The 8472-nt window shown below is 39.3% G+C and overlaps 1 long non-coding RNA gene and 7 other non-coding genes across 8 annotated transcripts; 7 read left to right on the forward strand and 1 right to left on the reverse strand.

Annotated features, from left to right (window-relative positions):
- Nucleotides 1–11: 11 nt before the first annotated feature.
- trnah-gug lies at nt 12–83 on the forward strand. The gene has a single exon. It is a non-coding gene; the product is annotated as a tRNA-His (tRNA).
- Nucleotides 84–1172: 1089 nt separating this feature from the next.
- Nucleotides 1173–1533, reverse strand: LOC122989616. Its single transcript, XR_006405118.1, has 2 exons — nt 1446–1533; nt 1173–1365 (listed from the first exon to the last, which is right to left on the reverse strand). It is a non-coding gene; the product is annotated as an uncharacterized LOC122989616 (long non-coding RNA).
- A 1827-nt stretch (nt 1534–3360) lies between these two features.
- On the forward strand, nt 3361–3432 carry trnah-gug. The gene has a single exon. It is a non-coding gene; the product is annotated as a tRNA-His (tRNA).
- Nucleotides 3433–3874: 442 nt separating this feature from the next.
- trnah-gug lies at nt 3875–3946 on the forward strand. The gene has a single exon. It is a non-coding gene; the product is annotated as a tRNA-His (tRNA).
- A 357-nt stretch (nt 3947–4303) lies between these two features.
- On the forward strand, nt 4304–4375 carry trnah-gug. The gene has a single exon. It is a non-coding gene; the product is annotated as a tRNA-His (tRNA).
- Nucleotides 4376–6002: 1627 nt separating this feature from the next.
- Nucleotides 6003–6074, forward strand: trnah-gug. The gene has a single exon. It is a non-coding gene; the product is annotated as a tRNA-His (tRNA).
- Nucleotides 6075–6443: 369 nt separating this feature from the next.
- Nucleotides 6444–6515, forward strand: trnah-gug. Its single transcript has one exon. It is a non-coding gene; the product is annotated as a tRNA-His (tRNA).
- A 943-nt stretch (nt 6516–7458) lies between these two features.
- trnah-gug lies at nt 7459–7530 on the forward strand. The gene has a single exon. It is a non-coding gene; the product is annotated as a tRNA-His (tRNA).
- The last annotated feature ends 942 nt before the right edge of the window (nt 7531–8472 follow it).

The raw sequence follows: 8472 nt of genomic DNA on the forward strand, positions 1-8472 counted from the left end.
GAGCACAGCTCGCCGTGATCGTATAGTGGTTAGTACTCTGCGTTGTGGCCGCAGCAACCCCGGTTCGAATCCGGGTCACGGCAGTTTTTTGAGGAGGCCAAATAATCCACGGAAGAGTCCCCACATAAAGTTGAAATGAATGAAGTCATACACACTGCTGGAAGATGTAATCAGATCATTTACTTAAGTAAAAGTACAAATACAGCAATGTAAAAAAAAGTCCTGCATGAAAAATTAAGTAAAAGTACATAAGAATTAGTTAAAGTATTGCAGTAAAAGTAGTGGTTTTGTCTCTCTGACTGATATATTATTATATATGACATCGTTAGATTATTAATACTGAAGCATCAGTGTTAGAGCAGCATGTTACTGTTGTAGCTGCTGGAGGTGGAGCTAGTTTCAACTACTTTATATACAGTTAGCTAGTTTAGTCCAGTGATTCCCAACCTAGGGGTCAGGTCCCTCCAAACTGTCACCAGATAAATCTGAGGGGTGGTGAGGTGATTCATGGGAGAGGAAAGAAGAAAAAATAAAGTTCTGATACAAAAATCTGTTTTCAGCTTTTGGACTTTTTCTCTAATCTGATTTTTTGTGAAATATTGGATCATTTAAACTTGTATTGCAATGAAACCATGTGAGAAGTTTAGAGGGAGAAATTACTATTTGGTGGAGCTGTTAACAACTCATGTGAAATGTGACTACGACTACACACTGCTTTTTGTAAGACGTCACCAGCCAAAAAGGTTGGAAACCACTGGTTTCATCTTTAACAATGTGTTGTATTTTATTTTATTTTAGCTCGTTTTATTATCCATTGTGTCAAATCTTCATCTGAAAAGTAACTAAAGCTGTCAAATAATTGTAGTGGAGTGAAAGTACAAAGTAGCATCAAATGGAAACATTACTTTCCATTACTGGTCATACAATAACATTACTGTTCAAAATGTAGCTGATAATTCTAGTGAAGTAGAAAACTTGTGCTTATGTAGGCTACAGTATTAGAGTACTCTCCATCACTGGGATGGATGCATTACTTAACAGGCCTACTGGCCACAGCTAGGCCCAGTTTGAAGGTTTTTTTTTGTTGGAAAGTCACAGAGCTCAGTTAAAGATCTTTTTATATATTCAATATAAGTTTGTGTGTAAGTAGTGCGAACACAGACAGGACAGGATTGGAGTGAAACAGTGTTTATTTTCAGGACTGCAGGGTTAAGTCAGCCAGGTGAGGCACGGGGAATGGTTCAGAGCAGAGCCAGGCGGAGATCCCAGAGGTGAGGTATGGAGCTCAGTGGGTCCAGGTTAGGAGAGCAGACAAGTAGGAGACAAGGTCCAGGAGACAGGGGCTGGAGGGCAGAGCAGACGGAACTGCAGGGAAGAGGGAAACAGGTTCAAACTATGCACAAAGCAACAGGTAACTGAAGTATGAACAAACAGCTGGAACTGACTGAACAGAGGCTACAATCTGGCAGAGTCGATGTGCCAGAGCTGAGAATAAAGGTGGGGTTGATTGCAGGATTAGGTGCAGCTGGTGGGGCTCTGCTCTGACTCCAGCACACCTGTCTCCACTCAGACAATCACACACATACACACACAGAGAGAGAAGAGGGGGAGAGAGCCACTAGGGAAGTGACAACAATTAGAAAGACAGAGAATTAGATTTGGAGGGAGTGTCAGGAGAGACAGCAGGAGCAGATGTAACAGTTATATCAGCACAGCATCATGAGGTTAGAGTAACATTTCATTCAAATACACTAACATTAGTAAAGCAATTTAAATCAGAACAGTCTAGGGAAATAGAACCTGCATCTGAGACTTCCTCTGATGATTTCCTATAATATTTTGTAGCATGTTTTAGAATTTATTATATTATCTGTACAGAGGAGTGTCAGTGTGGATTTGAAAGACTCTTCATCTTTAGTGTGATTTAAATACTGGAGTTCATGTGCAGTTTATGAACCAACAGGAGCATCTGTGAGCTCTGCTTCACCTGCAAGATGTTGCATCTTTTTTTTTTCATTTCTTTCCGTCTGAGAGCTTATTTAGGAGGGTTGGAGGGACTTTTGCATGTCTGTGCCCAGGGGCCCATTGCATCATACTCCATCCATGCTTATAACCTTCTTACAGTGTGAGAAATCCCAAACATAATTTAAATATAATAAAAACTTTGATTTGTGTAACACTTTCAAACACAATGTCAGTGTTTTATGAATTATACAGGACTCAGTTTTGCCCTCAAAAAGGAGATGTTAGAGATTTTCAAACAGTGGATATCCATAATTACCAACTGGGGGCAGCATCTCCCAAGAGTTCAGTATAATCATGCACACGACAGGTCAAATATTCAAGAATGAAATATTGTATTTTGTAATAGATAGTGAGTTGATTACACCTTAACTGAGAGGGAACAATAACAAGTTTCTAAGAAAACAGCCTAAGTGTTTGGGGGTTTTTTTATTTCCAGTGAAGACTTCCAAATTAATGATTTTATTTTGTTTTGTGTTTTTTTACATTGTGTTAATATAAGTTGTAATTGTAAGAGGCACCATTAGAAAGAAGACCTCACATATAAATGCACTTCTCCTGTATGTGGACCAGTATTTTACCATCCGCTGACTCTCTAAACGAAGTAATTAATTTGATCTAAAAACCATAAAACTCTATAATGAATTATATTTCAAATATTTCACATGTTGAACAAACAAATGGGATTAAATTTATACAAGTAATAGCTGATGATGTTGTTAAAGCTACAGGAAGCCTCTGTTATCATCAGTCAAACCACCAAGGTGTTGCATGGATCTGCCTTAAATCAATCATTTAAGTTGAGACATCAAGACAAAGGTAATTTAACCTTAATGAGATATTTGAGCCGGTTACCTCAGAGTATCAAATGTTTTCTTTCTTTCAGCTGTTGTCATGTTAAAAAAAAAAAAGTCCAAATGTGCAGGTCTGTGTATTATCGTTGTCTGGACCTCAGACCTGAACTGACACAACAGTGTATTAATTATGTCATACTACTATGTTACCCCCTGTCAAATAACCATATTTTTTTCTATCCACTTGTTCTCTTCTGAAGCACGGGCTTTTTTTGCATTATGTCTTGCATTAGAATTTTTTTGGGTTCCTGCAGCTTGCATGCAATTCATATGTCAGCACCCTGACATATGACCCTCAATAGTTTGGCCATCCCAGATTTACAACTCAGGTTTAACTGAAAGTGTCTGACACAAATATTTAATCCTTACTTCATTTTGTTCCTGACTTTGTTGTGATTTTTAATTTCAGGATTTTCACCTCACTGAATTACAGGTGTGAAGTATCTCTGTGGAAACATGCACATCTCTATCTGAAGCACAGCTCGCCGTGATCGTATAGTGGTTAGTACTCTGCGTTGTGGCCGCAGCAACCCCGGTTCGAATCCGGGTCACGGCAGTGTTTTCAGGAAACCATATAATCCACAGAGGAGACCCCCAAGTCCCCATATGAAGTTGAAACAAGTGAAGTCATACACAGTAGTGGAGGAAGTATTAGAGCTTATGTCGGCCGATACCGATGACATGCCGATAATATCGTGCATCCCTAATATATATAGAGGTGTATTACCGCTGTCTGGATCTCAGACCTGAACTAACACAACAGTGTATCAATTCTGTCATACTACTATGTTACCCTTTCAAATAACCATATTTTTCTATCCACTTGTTCTCTTCTGAAGCATGGGCTTTATTTTTTTGCATTATGTCTTACATTAGACTTTTTAGTGTTCCCACAACTTGTATGCAATTCATATGTACTTCAGGATTTTCACCTCACTGAATTATAGGTGTGAAGAATCCCTGTGGAAACATACAAATTTCCACCCGAAGCACAGCTCGCCGTGATCGTATAGTGGTTAGTACTCTGCGTTGTGGCCGCAGCAACCCCGGTTCGAATCCGGGTCACGGCAGTGTTTTCAGGAAACCAAATAATCCACAGAGGAGACCCCTAAGTCCCCATATAAAGTTGAAACAAGTGAAGTCATACACAGTGGTGGAAGAAATACCCAGATGCTTTACTTAATCAAAAGTACCAATGCAACCATGTAAAAATACTCCATTACAACTAAAAGTCCTGCATGAAAAAACCTAAGTAAATGTACGTATGTATTAGTTAAACTAAAAGTGCTGGTTTAGTTTTGTTACTAAATATGACTGACTTTGTTGTGATTTCTAACTTCAGAATTTTCACCCAATGAATTTCTTGACTAATATAGGTGTGAAGTATCTCTGTGGAAATAAGTAGGCTACCATCTGAAGTGCAGCTCGCCGTGATCGTATAGTGGTTAGTACTCTGCGTTGTGGCCGCAGCAACCCCGGTTCGAATCCGGGTCACGGCAGTGTTTTCAAGGAGCCATGTAATCCACAGAGGAGACCCCCAAGTCCCCATATAAAGTTGAAATGAGTGAAGTCATACACAGTGGTGGAAGAAATACCCAGATGCTTTACTTAATCAAAAGTACCAATGCAACCATGTAAAAATACTCCATTACAGCTAAAAGTCCTGCATGAAAAATCCTAAGTAAAAGTATTTAAGTATTCACTAAGTAAAAGTACTGGTTTAGTCTCTCTGATTAATATATTATTATATATGACATCATTGGCTTATTAATATTGAAGCATCATGTTACTGTTGTAGCTGCTTGAGGTGGAGCAATGGTTCCCAACCTAGGGGTCGGGCCCCTCCAAAGGGTCACCACATAAATCTGAGGCGTCCTGAGATGATTAATGTGAGAGGAAAGAAGAAAGAGCAAAGTTCTGATACGCAAATATGTTGTCAGTTTTTGAAATTTTTCTACAATATGTAAATAATATATATCTATTAATCAAATAATCCCCTTCTCATCCCCCTCCCATGGGGGGATGGTGGTGTGTCTTCCTCAAGCTCGGGTCCTCTACCATAGGCCTGGGAGTTTGAGGGTTCTGTGCAGTATCTTAGCTGTTCCAAGGACTGTGCTCTTCTGGACAGAGACCTCAGATGTTGTACCTGGAAACTGCGGGAGCCACTCTCCCAGTTTGTGGGTCACAGCCCCCAGTGCTCCAATCACCACTGGCACCACTGTTGCCTTTACTCCCCACATCTTTTCTAGCTCCTTTTTCAGTCCTTGGTGTTTTTCAAGCTTCTCGTGTTCCTTCTTCCTGATGTTGCTGTTTCTTGGGATTGCTACTTCTATCACCACTGCCTTCTTCTGTTGTTTGTCGATCAACACGATGTCCAGTTGGTTATAGCCATCACCAGCTTGTCAGTCTGGATCTGGAACTCCCACAGGATCTTGGCTTGGTCATTCTCTACCACCTTAGGAGGTGTCCTCCATTCTGACCTTGGGACTTCCAGCCCATACTCAGTGCAGATGTTTCTGTACACTATGCCAGCCACTTGGTGATGGCGTTACATGTACGCCGTTTCTGCCTTCATCTTAAACCCTACTATTATGTGCTGAACTGTCTCAGGAGCATCTTTGCACAGCCTGCACCTGGGGTCCTGTCTGGTGTGGTAGATCCCCATCTCCATTGATCTTGTACTAAGTGCCTGCTCTTGTCCTGCCATGATTAGTGCTTCTGTGCTGTCTTTTTTTCTTTTTGTCTGTATTTTTCTATCCATTTGTTCTCTTCTGAAGCACAGGCTTTATTTTTTTGCATTATGCCTTACATTAGACTTTTTAGAGTTCCCACAATTTGTATGCAATTCATATGTCTCTACATAACTATAAATTATACTTATACTTGTCTCTGTGTAATACTTTGTGGATACTCTGCTTGTCATTGAGCCTGAATGAGTAACCACAGTTAATTCTCATGAGTAGCAACTCAGGTTTAACTGAAAGTATCTGACACATATATTTAATCCTTACTTCAATTTGTTCCTGACTTTGTTGTGATTTTTAATTTCAGGATTTTCACCTCACTGAATTATAGGTGTGAAGAATCCCTGTGGAAACATACAAATTTCCACCTGAAGCACAATTCGCCGTGATCGTATAGTGGTTAGTACTCTGCGTTGTGGCCGCAGCAACCCCGGTTCGAATCCGGGTCACGGCAGTGTTTTCAGGAAGCCAAATAATCCACAGAGGAGACCCCCAAGTCCCCATATAAAGTTGAAACACATGAAGTCATGCACATTGGTGGAAGAAATACCCATATGCTGTACTTAGTCAAAAGTACCAATACAACCATGTAAAATACTCCATTACAACTAAAAGTCCTGCATGAAAAAACCTAAGTAAAAGTACATAAGTATTAGTTAAAGTAAAAGTACTGGTTTAGTCCCTCTAACTGATATGTGACTATATATGACTGGCTTTGTTGTGATTTCTAACTTCAGAATTTTCACCCAATTGAATGTCTTTACTAATATAGATGTGAAGTATCTCTGTGGAAACAAGTAGGCTGCTATCTGAAATACAGCTCGCCGTGATCGTATAGTGGTTAGTACTCTGCGTTGTGGCCGCAGCAACCCCGGTTCGAATCCGGGTCACGGCAGTGTTTTCAAGGAGCCATGTAATCCACGGAGGAGACCCCCAAGTCCCCATAGAAAGTTGAAATGAGTGAAGTCATACACAGTGGTGCAAAAAGTATTCAGATGCTGTACTTAATCAAAAGTACCAATACAACAATGTAAAAATGCTCTATTACAACTAAAAGTCCTGCATGAAAAATCCCAAGTAAAAGTACTGCTTCAGTCTCTCTAACTGATATATTATTATATATGACATCATTGGCTTATTAATATTGAAGCATCATGTTACTGTTGTAGCTGCTTGAGGTGGAGCAATGGTTCCCAACCTAGGGATTGGGCCCCTCCAAAGGTTCACCACATAAATCTGAGGTGTCATGAGATGATTAATGTGAGAAGAAAGAAGAAAGAAAAAAGTTCTGATAGGCAAATATGTTGTCAGTTTTCAGAATTTTTCCATGATATATAAATAATATATATAAATACATATATACATAACATATTACTATGTTACCCCCTTTCAAATAACCATATTTTTCTATCCACTTGTTCTCTTCTGAAGCATGGTATTTATTGTTTTGCATTATGTCTTGCATTAGACTTTTTAGAGTTCTCACAACTTGTATGCAATTCATATGTCTCTCCATAAGTATAAATTATACTTATGATTATGTTTGTGTAATACCTTGTGGATACTCTTCCTGTCATTGAGCCTGGATGAGTAATCACAGCTACTCAAGTGACTGTGAATTCTCGTGAATAGCACCCTCAAACAGTTTGGCCACCCCAGATTTACAACTCAGGTTTAACTGAAAGTGTCTGACACAAATATTTAATCCTTACTTCATTTTTTTCCTGACTTTGTTGTGATTTCTAACTTCAGGATTTTCACCCAATTGAATGTCCTGACTAATATAAGTGTGAAGTATCTCTGTGGAAACATGCATGTCTTTATCTGAAGCACAGCTCGCCGTGATCGTATAGTGGTTAGTACTCTGCGTTGTGGCCGCAGCAACCCCGGTTCGAATCCGGGTCACGGCAGTGTTTTCAGGAAACCAAATAATCCACAGAGGAGGTCCCCATATAAAGTTGAAACAAGTGAAGTCATACACAGTGGTAGAGGAAGTATTCAGATCCTTTACCTGAGCAAAAGTACAAAAATAGCAATGTAAAAAAACTCCATTACAAGTAAAAGTATGTAACTACTGTCAGCAAAATGTATTTTAAGTATTGTAGTAAAATTACTGGTTTAGTCTGTCTGACTGATATATTATTATATATGATATCATTAGATCATTAATACTGAAGCATCATGTTACTGTTGTAGCTGTTTGAGGTGGAGCAATGGTTCCCAACCTAGGGTTCAGGCCCCTCTAAAGAGTCACAAGATAAATCTGAGGGGTCATGGGATGATATTGGGAGAGGAAAGAAGAAAAAACAAAGTTCTAATACACAAATCTGTTTTCAGTTTTTGGAATTTTTCTCTAATCTTTGATTTTTGGAGAAATAAATATACAAAATAGATATATATATATTTATCTATATATTTATGTCTGTGTAATACCTTGTGGATACTCTGCTTGTCATTGAGCCTGGATGAGTAATCACAGCTACTCAAGTGAGTGTGAATTCTAGTGAATAGCACCCTCGAATAGTTTTGCCACCCCAGATTTACAACATAAAACTAGATTTATAGCTGTTAGTGTACTGTTTGCAGACATTAGCATGTCTATAGCAGTGGCCAGAGTCAACCCCACCCCCTCAGTATCTATCCCTTTGGAAATGTCCCTATCCCCCACCACACTTCTTTCTGTCTTTCTGCCTTTTAACTGATTTTCTCCACTGAAGGCCTGTTAAGATATGCTAATGTAAATTCCATGTGTGTGTCCTCATCTTCAAGTCAGTGAATACAATGCTGCTGACACTGCATCTCCTTGAATTGTTCTTTTTGGGTGAAGAAAGTTTTTATGTGTTCACTGGAAC

The sequence above is a fragment of the Thunnus albacares genome, chromosome 9 (genome assembly GCF_914725855.1).
Source record: "Thunnus albacares chromosome 9, fThuAlb1.1, whole genome shotgun sequence".
In the NCBI taxonomy this organism is placed as follows: domain Eukaryota; kingdom Metazoa; phylum Chordata; class Actinopteri; order Scombriformes; family Scombridae; genus Thunnus; species Thunnus albacares.